The sequence below is a fragment of the Lygodium microphyllum genome, chromosome 22 (genome assembly GCF_053477565.2).
Source record: "Lygodium microphyllum isolate KBCC chromosome 22, Lygodium_microphyllum_v1.1.10, whole genome shotgun sequence".
Lineage (NCBI taxonomy): Eukaryota > Viridiplantae > Streptophyta > Polypodiopsida > Schizaeales > Lygodiaceae > Lygodium > Lygodium microphyllum.
In genome coordinates, this window is record NC_141156.1 from 73,412,971 (window position 1) to 73,428,922 (window position 15,952).

Below are 15,952 nucleotides of genomic sequence, written 5' to 3' on the forward strand. Positions count from 1 at the left end.
TGCTTCAGGTTAAAGGCATGAAGGGAGAGGTAGCTTCAATTACCCTCGACTGTTTGCCTGACCCTAACCAAGGGGGTTGTTAACCGCACCGGGAAGGTGGACCGAACCCACCGCGAGAGGTCTCTTGATTGAGCGCTACTTGAGGCGGGAGGATGCTTGGGTGCTAGAGGGGGCTCTGGCCATAAATCCCTTGCCTTGCAGGCCCTGCACAAGAGGCCAACGTGACTCAGGATTGGATCTCGAGGCCCGCACACTAGTCTACGGGCAGAATCTTGGATTAGTAATCCATGTGGATTACTGGATAGCCTTTGGGCAGACTATGGATAAGCCTATGGGCTGGATGTTATAAATGTATTCCAATGATAAATATGATAAGCTGTTGAAAAGGAACTTGTTTGACATTGCTTTTCTATGTTAATGCTATGAATACGTGAAGGAACCAGTGCCTAATGGGATAATTAAGGAAGCTGATTGATGCATGTCCAACTAAATGGGGTAGGTAATTAAATGACTAAAACAACCTGAGGAAAGTGCGGTGGATGTGGCCATGGGTCCGTCCTACGGATGGGTGGTCCCGGTTGGCCAGGAACTTTTCTCAATCATGATGGATAGCAAGAAGATCGTTCAAAGAACACGAACAGCAAGAGCGTTGACCTAGAATCTAAGTTACAATAATCATGGTTTACGTTGTTTTAGGGGAACAGAATGGGAGTATGCCTTATTGCGGCAGAGAGGTCGAGCCTTGCATCCCTCTCGTTTCCCATTCTCCTTGAACTAAGTGCAGCATAAATCCACTTCGGCCCTGGCATTTCTGCGTAAAGTAGTTTGCTTGGGATTTGACGCTAGTTTCCATTTAGGAAACAACCATTAGGGAAAACCCTGATTCAGCGGGTCCTAAGTGGGAATGGCTAGAATACTTCCGCTACGTGGCAGACGCGGAAAGTCCTAGATTGCAAAACCTGTGACATTCCATGGGAGTGTTAGGCGGAACTTTCTAGACATTCTTTTTTATGGACTTCTAAAATGTGTCCTAAAGATTACAGGTAGACATGTTTTAGAAAATTCTTCAATGAAGGCCAAATCTCCTATGGATGGGAATTCTCTCTATTTCTACTTTTCATCTTAGTTTTGTGGAAAATAATTAGCTATTGTGATACAACTTTCTATAGCTTCAAAAGACATTGGGATTAGTCTATCATAGAGCTTGCATCAGGATGGTGACATTTCTACCGTTGATGAATGCACTTCTTGTAGAAAGTGACTTTGGCAAGTAAGATCTGTAACTCTTCAATAGTAGTAGGAGTTCTACAATATTCCATTGCAAGTCTTGGCAAGTATTTATACGCAATATAAGTACTATGGTATATGACATGAGGTAGAGAGTAGGAAGTGACCTAAGTAACTTAACAATCACTTGATCAATAAAAAGAAAAGTGTGAAGTAAGAGAAACTATTTTTAGCTAAAATGCATGAAACAAACTAAGGGGAATTTGCTTTGATTAACACTTGGATGGAGGGAAAAAGCTCATGCAAGACAAGTGTGAGACAATGAGAAAATCCCTCACAAGTGGAAAAGGAGGAGGCTACGGGGAGCATGCTTTGGTGGAAGGTAAGAGAGTTTTTGTGGAAGCCTGTATAATGGATTATTTTTTAACAAAAAAAAAAGGTTGAAAGTAGCCATAACACTTCTAGATGCAATCTTGAAGCTCTGGAAGAGATCTATTACTTGAATCTTGGTCTCCTAATACTTGGGGAAACCATCTCCAACCATCAGAGAGAAGTTTGAATACATGCAAGCTCTTGTTGAGGATTGTTATAAGCTATCAATGATTGTCTAAAATAGGGCAACAAGCTGCTATCAGTGATTCAAGGGCTCTATGGGGTGCTCCAGGAGATCTAATACTTGGATATTTATTCCAAGTAGTAGCAGACATTATCTTGCTAGTCCAAGAACTATTTTTCTTGGAGTTTAGCTAACAAACTATTAGTTTATGATTGCAGTAATAACCACGAATACACAAGGCTAAAGTGTGTTAGGAGTCCCATACAATGATTTTGTTTACCTTCTCAAGTTCTATCAATACATAGTGCTCCTAAGTGCAGTACTTGGGCTTCTCCTACCAAGAAATCATCTAAAATTTTTGACATTTGGATTTTTTGGACTCTTTATCTTGGATGTATAATAGAGTTTACAAGCAATACATGTAAGGTGTAAATCTTTGAGTTTTGTCTTTGTCTTGTGTAAAGGATTTGGCACACTTGGTAGAAGGTTTTATGATTGATGCATGATGTATGGAGTTGTCTTGAAGAGAGCTTGATTTCCAGCATTCTTGCGATTCATTTGGATCTCATATCTATTATTTTTCTTCTCTTCTACCTCCTACTATCTACTTCCTTATCTCTCTAATCCTTGATGGATATGACCTTTTGACTAAAATTTCTCTGACAACGTATTAGACATAGGTGATGCCCACCTTAGCTTGACTCCAAGTATGGATAACTCCAAATTGTGACTTTCAACTATATACTTCAAATATATTATCCCTACACACCTCAAGTTCACTAAAAAGCCCCATTGAACTAGATGACTGCCATGCATCGTTGAATTACCATCATTTTGACATGCAACTAAGTATACTTTAGAAGCTATAGCTTAAGTTAAGCTAGTAGACTAGTCATGGTTGTATTAAGATTATTTTTTTCCAATTAATATAGGTTTCATTTTTTATAAGCTAAAATTTGGACAATAGTTCTTCGACTAAATGATATAATGTTGTATGCCAATGAGATGTCAATGTAGTGTAAGAAGTGTGTATGTGTATGTGTATGTGTATGTGCACACGTGTGTCTTTTGAAAGAGAGAGAGAGAGAGAGAGAGAGAGAGAGATTATGTGTGTTTGCACATGTGTGTACATGCTGTGTACATGCACATGCACACATGTGCTTATGATATCTCAACCTTATATCTTGACCAGGTCTCAAAATATTGGATATACTTATAGTTTATATTTCTATTTAGAATATGAAAGATAACTAATTTATTCAAGTCAATTTTTCTCAAATGAACTTGATGCACTGTATCAACTCATCAAAATATTAGCTATAACTCTAGGAGCCTTGCTGCATTGTATCAGATTTTCCAAAAATTTAACCAACTTTCCAAGTAAGTTGATGCATTATATGACCTCAGAAAAAGTTTAATAAAGATTTTGTGTAACTTGATGCAAAGTACCAATGAAGACCTAAAACTAATAGAAAGAGTGGGTAAAATTGATGCATATATCAAATCAATTAAAATTTTAGGAAAAACTCTAGGCAAGTCAATGTAGTACATCAAGTTAGCTACAACATTTAATGAATTTCTAAGGAAACTTGATGTGATTCATTAAGTAGGAAAAAAACTTGGTACAATATTTATGTGAGATTGATGCATTACATTGAATCAATAGCAATATTAACAAGTTAATAAGCAACTTGACGCATTACATCAAATACACCAAAGTAGTAACATAATTTCTAAGAACTTTATTGCACTAAATCAAATGACACTAGATATTATAACATATCTCTACTCAAACTTGATGCATTGCATCAAATCGGTAGAGACATAGAAAAAAGTTCAATATAGTCCATCAAGTTGTCTTCAAGACGTTAGAAGCTTCTTAGAACATTGATGTAGTATATTAAGCTCTTTATTGTCTTAGGAAAATTCATTGCTTAAGTCATTAAACATTTTTAATATATTCACTATAGCTTGAAGCATTGCATCAATGCATCAAGTTGACGTACTTTTATCAACCACTATTCTTAATCAAGTCATTATCTAAATAGAAGGCCTATAAAATCCAACTATCTATGCTCTTATAGCTCAATTAATTGCTTGAATTTTTTTTATAATTTATCATTTCAATAGAAAGGAATCGTTTAATACTAGTAAGAAATCAATTACACTGGCATTTTTTGTTGTTGTTACAAGGTTATTCTGGTAGATTTGTGTGGGTTGGTCTTGCTCCTTCCCTAACTTAGCAAGTCCTTAATGCTAGGGCACCTTAACACTAAGTCCTATCCCTGACATAATCCTAACCCTAACCTAACTTAACCTTAATTCTAACCCATACCTCAACTACTCTTCTCATAAAGACCATCACACCTATTACTCCAATTTTATATTGTTAGTGAGTTATAGTATTATCCTCAAGCATTTTCTCTAATTCTCTTGCTAGCACCTATATCGTATCTTTTCTCTTGCATGAATAGATACTTTGTCTTTTGATTCCTATGATGGATCTAATGCGCTATCTTTTGGATGCTTTGACTTAGAGATTCTATCAAGTGCCTGCAAGACAACCTACATTACAATGAAAAATAATGTGGATATATTTCAAAGAACAAGATCATTTGGCTTTTGATTCTTTTGATCCCAATACTTTAGAGGACATTAGAGGTTTCCTAAATGATGCAAAGGGAAAAATAATCAAAGCATATATATCACTCATGCTATCAACATCACAAATCCTCTGAAGATGTCTCATGTATGGAAGAAGTATGTGGTGGTAAAACAATTATATTTCCAAAAGAATAGAATAAATTATGGTATGGAGTGTGCTAGATTACTTGTATGTGATACACGAATCAAGTATGCATTGCAAATGTGCTTGTTCCCTAAAGAATTGTCTTGCTACATATGGTTATAAAAAATTGAAGACACCCCATCAATATTATTTCTCTTAAAGGTATGCTTTTCTTTCATCAATGTTGATACCATGGATATATGGAAAGTTTGAGGATTGTTTCTAGGGACAAGAGATCAACCATGCCAAATGTACACGCACTAGCAATGAACTCTACAAGAAATCCTACAACAAAAAGAAAGTGAGCAAAGTCAAGTTGTCCACAAGCACATTGAAACTTGATGAGGTGGATATATTAGTATATGATGTTTCTTAAAATGATTGGACATCTTAGCAAGTCAACCATTGCAATTCTTGAGAAGAAAGTTTATAGTTTACAAAAAGATGATGATAATGATGATCATAATCATGATGAGCCTAGGGAAATATGATATCCTAGAAGCAGAGCAAAAATTTTGCAAAAGAAAGGTCTACATTTAGATGAAAGGGATACTCTTATTGATAGTAGAGAAGAGAATGCATCATCTAGCTCAAAAGGTGAATGGATAGAAGTTGGTGATATTGATGGTGTGACATAAGAGGAAGATAAAGATAAGTGAATGCCTTACAACAATGAAATTTATCCATTCTTTTCAAACCTCTTCATGTTGAGATATCTATCATTTTTTCAATTAGTATAAATTTAATAAATGTTTAGAATCTCACCAACATGTATATATGGATTCACATAGTGAATAGTAACTATTACATGTGGATAAAAGATATATACTTCCCTTATGGTCCCCTTTTAATTTTTCTTTCAAAATCAAGGTACTTTTCAAGATGGCAAATATGATACTATTCAAATCTTTAGTCATTTTCAAATTAGTTTTTGTGATTTTGAACAATAATGTTAAAATTTTATATTTTTTGGGAATTTTGAAAAATATTCAAAATGTTTCTCCTCAGATAAAATATTACCCAAAAGGTTTGTAAGTGTGTGAAATCCAAGTTGCAATAGACCAAGTTTCGTCTTATTTTCTCGTAGTCAACTTTAGCGAAATGGATAACAAGATAACTCAACATTCATCCTTGTATAGCTATCAAATATGCTATTTGTGTTTGCTAAATGAGAAACATAAATTTTAAGTGTACTTTGGGTTTTTCAGATATTTAATGATGAATCTAGTATGGTAGGTCATATATTGTGTCTTTTATTTTTTTGAAAAAAGATACACAACATATAAAATAACCAATACACAAACCTTAGAAAGCACAAGTAAATAAGTCTAGATAATAACATCTTGGCATACCCTTGACATTGGTAAATATCCTTTTGTCTTCATATCCCCATGTTGAGAGCCATTACGTTGTGGGTGCCAAAAGTTTCATGGCTAGTAGACATTCTAGAGGCACTGAACATCACTAAGGTTCATGATAGAAGTTGAAATATGACTCATCAATAGATGAGATGTTTACCATGTGGTCTATATGAGCACTCAAGTAGGAAATGAAAAATTAATGTAATGGTGTAGCAACATGTACATTGATATAAGTTGCAAGAATTTTGATGAGTCTTTAATTGTTACTTCCAAGAAGCTAGATCATGTGGTGTGCACTATAATAAAATATCATTGTAATATATATTCAATCCCTTATAAAGAAGGCTCTTAAATACATGTTTAAGTTGATTTGGTATTGTCTATTATTAAAATTTAAGGATATCCTTATGCACACTTTTTGCTGATTGAATTTAAGCACCCATGACATGTAAAATACTATATATAAATTCAACCTCTATCTATTCATGAGTCACATTGGTTAAAGTTATCTTGATGTCTAGATTACGTGATAGGATACATCTACAAAATTTGATCACCCACATAAAGATAAATGAGCTATAAAGCATTTCTTGACTGAGGGCATCACCTAGCCAAGGCTCATGTTTAGGTAGTACCATAGAAACTAAAGGAACTATGGATATAGTTGTTGGAGAATAGTTGGGAATCTAGGTTTAAGAAAGATAGATGACATTAGGAGCTCAAGATAAACAAATTAACTTTTGCATTTGGAGAAAGTATTAAGTCTAGGCTATGATATACTTAGGGTGTTTGGGAAAGATCTAACACATCTAGAATTTAACTTTTTCTTGTTTGTTTGATCTAATTTGATGGGCATCTTAGAATTTTCTAGCTTCATATATTTCTTTATTGTCATAGTATAGCTAGTTTTCTTCAAATCTATATCTCCTCAAGATTTGTAATTTGCATTATAAATAGTTTAGCTAATGACAAGTTCTTTTGGAGATAAAGTGAGCAAGTTTAAGGTTTTGATGTCAAAGTCGAAAAAAAAAGGGAAGATTTTTGGTATTTCAGTGATGAATTGTTGGTCAATTTGCTTGAGGTAGACCAACTTCAAGGTTCCATGTCAGCTTGAATTTATAGATAAAGGCTAATAATTGAAGTAGAGATCTTTAGAATTTCATGAGAGAGGTGCATATTGGTGGGAAGAAGTTTTTGAGAACTAGGTCATTTACTTTTAAGTGGGGTAGGCTTTTTTGTTAATGGATGAGAGAGATCCTTAGCATCCCCATAGTAGTGAATCCAATAGGATGTTTTTATGGAATTAAAGAGCTTTGAAGAATCCTTTAAGTTGGGATTCATGATGGGATCAACACATAGACTAATGAATAAAAAGGGAAAATATACCAAAAAATGTTTGGACAATTTGGATTGTTTTATATATACCATGGGATAAAGTTTGGATCAAGCCAAGCTAGATGGGATACCAATGAAATTGTAGAGCAGCATATTTATCATGGTGTGATGGACTATGAGAGAAAATTCCTAGGAAAATAGAGTTGGTTTTAACATGCCCTTAGTCAAAGATTTGAACACATGGTTATACAAAAAAAGATAGATGTTAAGAGATATAAAATCAAAACCCTAAAGAAAATTTGCAGGTAACACCATATTGGGGAATATGGAAATTTTCCATAAGTTTGGGACACGTGGTCAAATATTTAGATTTGTTATAACTTGAACAATATAACTCCAAAATCGAGTGCTCTATAGCTCAATAGATTCCATTTTTCAAGCACTTTCCAATGATAGGTCACATCATATGGTTTTGAGAAACTTATGGGCACGTTATGCGGGTGCCACCTTTTTATTATTCAAAAAATGGGAATTGGGAGATTCCCAAACTCACTAATATTGTGTTAAGTCTTCTAAAGTAAGTTTAGAGATTTATGGTTTAAATGGAAAAGGATGATTTCACACTAGTGAAGTTAATGGGTTTCTTCATCTCAAGGTTGGAAAGAAGGTTGAATTGGGGGGACTTGCAATTGATGATGCAATTGTCATGGAGGCTTGAGGAAAAGATGGGGGTGAGGTTTATAAATTTGAATGTAGGTTTAAATAATAAGGAATGTCAAGGAGGACAAAGAGTCCCATGCACAATACATGTATGCCGTGGTGAACATTAAAGTGGCAAACATAAATACGTTTATAAAGTTTTGCTTACATCTGGAAAGAGAGGTGATTATTCTCTAGTCTATAATCTAGGAGAAGAAAGAGAAAATTACTTAGTAAGAAAATGGTATGAATTGATCAAGGATTTGTTTAGAAATATGCCCCTTAGGACAGACTCATATGAATCCTCCTCTATCTAGTTGAAAAGGGGAGGTGTTATGGGCCAAGAGAATATATTATTATACCTATGTGAGGTGCTAGATGGATTCCCATGTGATTGTGAGGTCACCTATGATATGAGCAAGAGAAGCCTGTCTATGCATATAAAAAAGGCTCTACCCCAAATTGTGATCATCTAGACATTCTTTGTCAACATGAATATGATTCTACTTTGCTTATACATTATGTCTTGCTCTAGTCAGCTTCCAACTAGTGTGTAACTAATAAAGGATACATAGGGTGTAACTAACCTTTGTGCCATAGTGAAGAGTACATATGCAACTCTCTGCAAGGCTCTACAAACTTTGATATATCCTTGTAAATCCCCTTCTACTAATAGCACTCTTTAATCTTCTCCGAGCATTCTTCTATAAGGCTTACACATATGACCACCTATCAATACTTCATTGATCACAAACACTCATTTCTCACATAAGAGAGTCAGATTCACATCCCATACATCTTTCTATTTAGTCTACATGCCATGCTGTATAGTATCATTATACAATATCTTCTCTAGCTCTAGCTACAACTGGGGGTCCACAAGGCCTGCTAATCATTTGACTTGGGATCACAATTATCATCGTGAATATCACCTATCCATAGATTAAGGTATTTGAACATGGTTATTGCACATAGGTTGAAAAGCAACTTGAGGACATATCAACCCTTCCCTCAAAGTGGCTCTACTTGTCTTGCTTGCACCTTGATGTTTTTATCATCTTGTAGCTTGAGGAGATTATCCATGGCTAACACTAAGGTAGTCACTTCTAGCTTGAGGTAACTAGCAAGTTTTCACTTGAGATGACATGCAATATATGACTCCACATTTCCCCTTCTCATCCATTCCAAATGACATGTATTCTTTCACATAACTCAAGGAACTCCATTGGCTCAAGGTCATCAGTTTTCTCCTAACATGCTCGATTTCTCCTACCAATTTTCATGCCACTACCATGTCATCCCACTACCTAACTTGACCTTGGATTCTAGAAGCTGCTCAATATAAATGGGAAGCATCTAGAGTGACAAAAAGAAACTAAAACAAGGAGTGTTTAGGGTAAAAAGGTAAAGAAAATGGAAGAAAATATGAAGGCATGCATTTTTTAGAATTACTCAAAACAATGTCTCACCCCCATGAGCTAGGACACATATCAAATAACAAATAGCAATCCACCTCTCACGCTCAAGGTGCTCATCACTTGGTTATGGTAGAAGTCCTACTCAATGTCATTATTATTAATTGTGGATTCAAGGTAACCAGCAACCTGCATTTTCTCAAGCCCCTAGGGACTCTTGTCTTAAGACATCTTCAAGCTTTTCTAGAGCCTTCCAAAGTGCATCAAAGTAGGTAGTTGCAATAGCAAGAGAGAAGGTTAAGTTGTAACACAAAAGTCTCTAAACAAAAATAAACTATCCAAGGAAATATTCTCAACTCACAATCCATTCATCTAGCAAACAAGTGGTCTAGTAATCATAGAAGAGCCTCAATCTCAAGAAGGTCTTGACAAGCACTAGGAGATATACTAATTCTCAATAACACCATAAGAGAAGCATAGAACCCTACTAGTCAAGGAAGGAGACTATACCAAAGCTCAAAAAGGAAACCTTATTGGTCCCAAGGACACTATAATTGGAGCCTATCACACCAACCTAGATAGTAACCACACAAGACTCTAGGGTAAGCCCCTTGCCCATGCATTGAAGAGACCCAATTTATCCAATTATTCACCATTGGATTGACTATGCACTAGGACTAGACGTTCTCCCCCACTAGCTCTCCACATCTACTCGTTCTTAGTATCCAATACGATGATGCTCACTTCCACATGTCTTAATTGCTTAAGCCACATTTAACCATGTTATTCACATTGCAACCATAATTCACATACACATTTATAGGAACTCATAGCACACCCCTTAGACCATAAGGACCCTAGTATAAAGACTAGGTTGCAAAGACATCAACATTTAAGTGTATGCCCCTTGCAAAATTCATCGTAAATACCTCTCAACACAAGTCATAATTCACACACGCACACATAGACAACCCTTTGGGTTTTTCACTCAATCACCCCCTTCAATCTGTTGAACACACCCCAAACTACACTTACGTGCACTCACATTAAGAGCACTAATTGTAGAGGATGACATATTTATCTCTCCCCTAGCCTACAAGCATTTTTTTGTAGTATTGACTTCATAAGAAAACAAGCACCATGCATTTGTCAAAAAATCAAGTGTAGATAATCATCCACAAGCTCACCGTACAACTAAAAATCCAACCAAGGCATTCCAACTTACATATTCTCAAAGGATTGAGTTAAGAAGGGCAAGGAAGAGCATCAATGCAATCACCATCAAAATCAATAACCAAATCATCAAATTCTCTCAATTCAAAAGCGTCAAAACTATCCAAACAATCATAAAACACATCATTCTCCGAACTCCTCAATTTATTTCCCATCCACCACCCTAGGTGAAAATATGATATTCTCTCAATTATTAAAAAATGTCTCAAACTCCATCATTGTTTCCAAAAAGAGATGCTAGGCAAGGGTGTCTCCCATCTCAATAACTCATTGATCCACAAATTGAGCTACTTATAAACTCACAACACACGACAAGAATCAAACACATCAGCGAGACATAGTGTCACTCTAGAACACCCATCTAACTCACCTAAATCATCAATAAAACACAACTTCAAGGAGATTTCAATACTCAAAGAGTGCTCAACACCATCCATGGAATCCTTAAAAGAACCCCCAACAAGGGAATCACCACAAGAAACTAAAGAAACTTCTCTAATAAGAAACTTACTAATAGCATCAACACCATCACAAGGATTTGGTTCCAAAATGCCATTCAAGAACACTTCAACACAGGGATTCTCAATAATAAGATCCTCAAAATTTATAAACTCAACACAAGTCCTAGGATTCACAATCTCTATTCGCAGTCTCCCTTTTGGGAACTCAAAAGATTTGAAAATTGACTCTCAATAGTATCAAAGCTTTCTTCCAAAACAAAATGTCCATTAGAGCTATCATGGCACTAAACTTTATCAAAGCATTTCAATGTATCTATGAACTCTATTTCATCAAAATACTTTAGGCTTTCTTCACTCTTCCCATATTCCAAACTATCTCAATTCTATCCCATACTCAAAACTATCTCAAACCTCCCAACACATCCTAAACTTATCAACATTAGGAACCCACGTGATACATACATATATTCATGATTGACCTCCTCTAAGCAAACAATGAGCATGATGCTCCAAAAGAAAATTTTACATTGAAAATTTGTGTTATTCTAACATCAAATTTCCATTCGTGCATGCTTCTAGAGTTCCAAACACCATCTAGATATTTTAATTTTCTTCTCTCTTTCAGAATAGTTTCTCTCCTTTGAGCCTCGGCCATATCCTTCTTGAGGTCTTAAGGCTATATGCCTTTTTTATTTTAAAACTTAAAACTTCTAGTCCATATATTTATTATTCCTTTTTCTTTTTGAGCTCCTTGTTAGCCACCAATCTTGAATAGGGTTAACATTATCCCCCTCACTAATAAATGCTAGTTCCATGGCAATAAATGGTAGAATGCCTAGAACCAATGTGAAATGGTGGAAGAGGTTAATAGGTTAAAGTGTCAATGTGGCTCAATGGTTTTTCATGGTATAATTTAAGAACTTGAAAGGAAGAGTTGTGATCCTATAATTTCACTTTCTAAGGTGCATTTCAGTGGGCACTATTGCGATTGGGTGTTGGGACTAATGCTAGGTGAGTTAAAACTCCCTAGGTGAATCGCACATTTGAGGACCTAATAGCTATGAGGTTTTTGGAGTACTACTATGATATGGCATCCATGGTTATGGGTCTATCAAATTTGTTTGAATGTCCCACCCTTGATGGCCTTGAATGAGTTATTGGGAATGTGGCTAGGGGGTTCAAAAATGGATCAAAATCTTGGATATATTCAAATTGAGGACCCTTAGTTGTATTATTTGTCTATGCTCCTAACTAGAGATGGATCTTCTACTTTTTTTTAATTTTACCTTTTTCTTCTATACACATAAAATTTAGTTTATTTTCTTGTTCTATATTGGCATGAGAACTGGCTTCAAGGAGTGTTCCAAACATGCTTTACTCAAATGAGGTATATTTCCATTGTGATAAGAATCCTTAGTGGAGTAGTGGGTAGAAATGGGTGGTTTCAGCTATTAGTGAAATAGCTCTCATGCATATCTTCCATGGTAGCATAGAGGTTGAGCCTAACCATAAAGTACTTGTTTATACTTGTGTTTATATCAAGCAAGATTGGATGGAAACCTTCCTCTTCTCAACCTCTTTTCTAATTTAGTAGCATGATGAAAAACCTAAGGTAACTAGATGTAGTAACAAAGGCTAGATTTGGGTATTCCAAAAAATCATCTATGAAGTACTGAAGGAATGGTACCGATTCCCTGTCTTGGAACTTGAAAATTCCTTCAACCCTTTTGGCCTTGATATTGAAGATGAGGGAAAACTTGAATCTACCATGAGTTCCAGGATCATACTCCATTCCATGCCTTCATGGGTAAGGTAGATAGGTGGGGTTTCCTCTCTCCAATGTTGTAGCATTGCACAAATCCATCCATGCCTCATTGTTTGATTTTAAGAAGCTCTTCCTCCATCCTAGCTATGCCTCAAACAAACACATTTTTCTAGGAACTTGACAGAGTTTATGCCCAATAATCATATTTTTCTATCTCCACGACCCTAGGTCCTATGTCTTTTTCTTTTAGTCAAGCTAGTGTTTCTCAATGTATGACCTATCTTAGTTAATTTTTGCATCACTCCTATGCATAGCACCAATCCAACCATTTAAGGAAGGTTTAAAGTGAAGGGCATGGGTGCTTCTTGTGAGTGCCACCTTCTTAAGGACAAGATTTCCTTCTCCCATCCAATGACTTTCTAGGTTCCCCTGTTTTGAAGGATGTCACATCTAGTACATGCTAGAGAGAAGCAATAAACATTTTCTTAACTTATTCTAGTATTTTTTATCTTCTTTTCTTAAGGTCCTTACTTGAATCTAATGAAGTCAAAATTATATCCTTCTTTGCTTAGGGTTCTTACTTGAATCTAATGAAGTTGATTCATCTTATGAGCCTCCAATGGGTATTTGTTCTAGATGTGACAATTCCAAAGCATCCATCAAGTACCATTCAATTCCTCTATATGGTGGTGACACTAGTGTTTCTTCCTAGTTTATGATTCCCATTCTTTTAAGTTTATCACCTATAAACCCTTGATGATCATTTGCACAGAGTGACTAGTATAAAGCTATTCTCAAGTTGAAGTACTATTGCTCGTAAACCAAATTTGAGAGCACATATGTGGGATACTCTAAATCCTCAAAACTTGATGGCTACTCTATATATACCTCTTCTTGTAATTCACCATACAAAAAGTCATTCTTGACATCCATCTGTTGCAAACTTCAATGTTCGGCTACTTTCAAAGAAATCACACATCTAATAGTTTCCATTTTAGATTTGGATTGAATGTGTCTTCATAATCTATGCCAAATATTTGAGCATATTCTTTCGCAACCATTCTAGCCTTTTACATGCTAACAAAACTATTTGCGTCATGCTTGATTTTCTAAATCCAACTTTCTAGCCTTATACATGCTAACAGAACCATTTTCATTATGCTTGATTTTCTAAATCCAACTATAACTGATAATTCTCTTTTCCTTAGGCCCTAATCATACTAGATCCCAAGTCTTATTGGCTTTTAATGCAGCCATATCCTCATCAATTGCTTGCAATGAGCATGACCAATAGCATCCTCAAAACAAATGGACTCAACATCCTCAACCAACTTTACTATATAAGCATAATGGTGAGCTTCATAATCTTCAAAACCAAATCTTTTAACAAGGAATTTGACCTTGCTAGACCAACATATTGTTGAACAGTGCACGAGGGAGACGAGGAACGGAGGAAGAGAGAGGAGAAAAGAGATACGGAACAACGAAAGTGGAACCCCAAAAGTGTGTCAATTGAGCACACATGATAGGAATATATAGAGGGGACCTGGGGCGCCATATATAGACAGACTATATATAGCTAACACCCTCACTCAAATAAAGGTCCCTAACTAGGGATGAAAAAACCTTTGGGGGCTCAAGGGAAAAACCCACAGCTCTATATAGGCCTACCGTTATATTAATATTCAAAATATAAAATTACAAAGTTGAACTTACAAGAGCCTATTCATAGGTATCAAAGGAGCTACATCACTCGTGAATTACAACATCAACAGAGAAGGAGCTACATCACTCCTGAATTACAACAGCCTATTCAGAGGCATCAAAAGAGCTTTATCACTCCTAAATATACAACATGTAAAATAAGGATAAGCGACATCACTACAAAAGATAAAATCTCCAAGAAATTCCTTCAACTGAACTTGGGATGTAAGCAGTATATTTGTCATGTCAAAACTTAAAGAAAAACGCTACAGTGACATTAGAACAAGACAAGGTCTATAGAGACAGTTCATGGCACCGCTCTATAGACAACATAACACATGTGGGGCCCCATGAATAGAATATAAATAAAAAAATTTGTCATCAGCTGGAATATAGACGCTCATCAGCTGGAAAGAATATAAACAAAATAATGTGTCATCAACTGGAATATAGACCCTCATCAGCTGGAAATAATATAAACAAAAATGAAATAATGTGTCATCAGCTGGAATATAGACCCTCATCAACTGGAAAGAATATAAACGAAACAATGTATCATCAGCTAGAATATAGACGCTCATCAATGGAATAACGAACGAGGATGATCATCATGAAGCATGGAAATATCAACATCCAAAAGTAATGTTGATGTTGAAATGTAGAGCGAGAGAGAGAGAGAGAGAGAGAGAGAGAGAGAGAGAGAGAGAGAGAGAGAGAGAGAGAGGAAGCTTATCTGCTAAGTGGCTCTCGTAAGCTACCAGGTTTCTAAACCACCTCTCTGTATCATCTTCCACTCTTATTTTGGGCAAATACAGAATGGCCTTCTTAGCATTGAAACTGATTAAGTTCATGTAACTTGGTGCTACAGGTTGGAATTTGATACCACAATTGTGAAGATCAACTGCAGATGGGAAGTGGGTTGGCTTCTCCATAAGCTTTTGAGTTTGGGAGCCTTGAGTGGCAATGCCATACAGGCAATCTAGCAAGTGCTTCCGACTGTGTATGTTGTTGATGTTAGCTATATATACTCTGTCTATATATAATGCTCCAAGTCCCCTCTATATACTCCTATCATGTGTGCTCGGTTGACACACTTTTGGGATTCCATTTTCGGTGTTTCGTGTCTCTCTTCTCCTCTCTCTTCCTCCATTCCTCGTCTCCCTCGCACACTGTTCAACACATACCACCACTGGATCACCCAGAGGAGGCCTTACATTACCATGTGCTCTTGGTAGACCTAGTGTCTTACTAAGATCATCATTCAAACTATCTAAAGCATTGGAATCTCCATCAAATCCCAAATGACTAGTAAACGCATCATTACCATCCAACACTTTCTTCTTCCGTTTGTCTTTACCTGGCAGCACTTGCTTTAGATGCACCTGAAGATATGGGGCTAGTCCTTAAT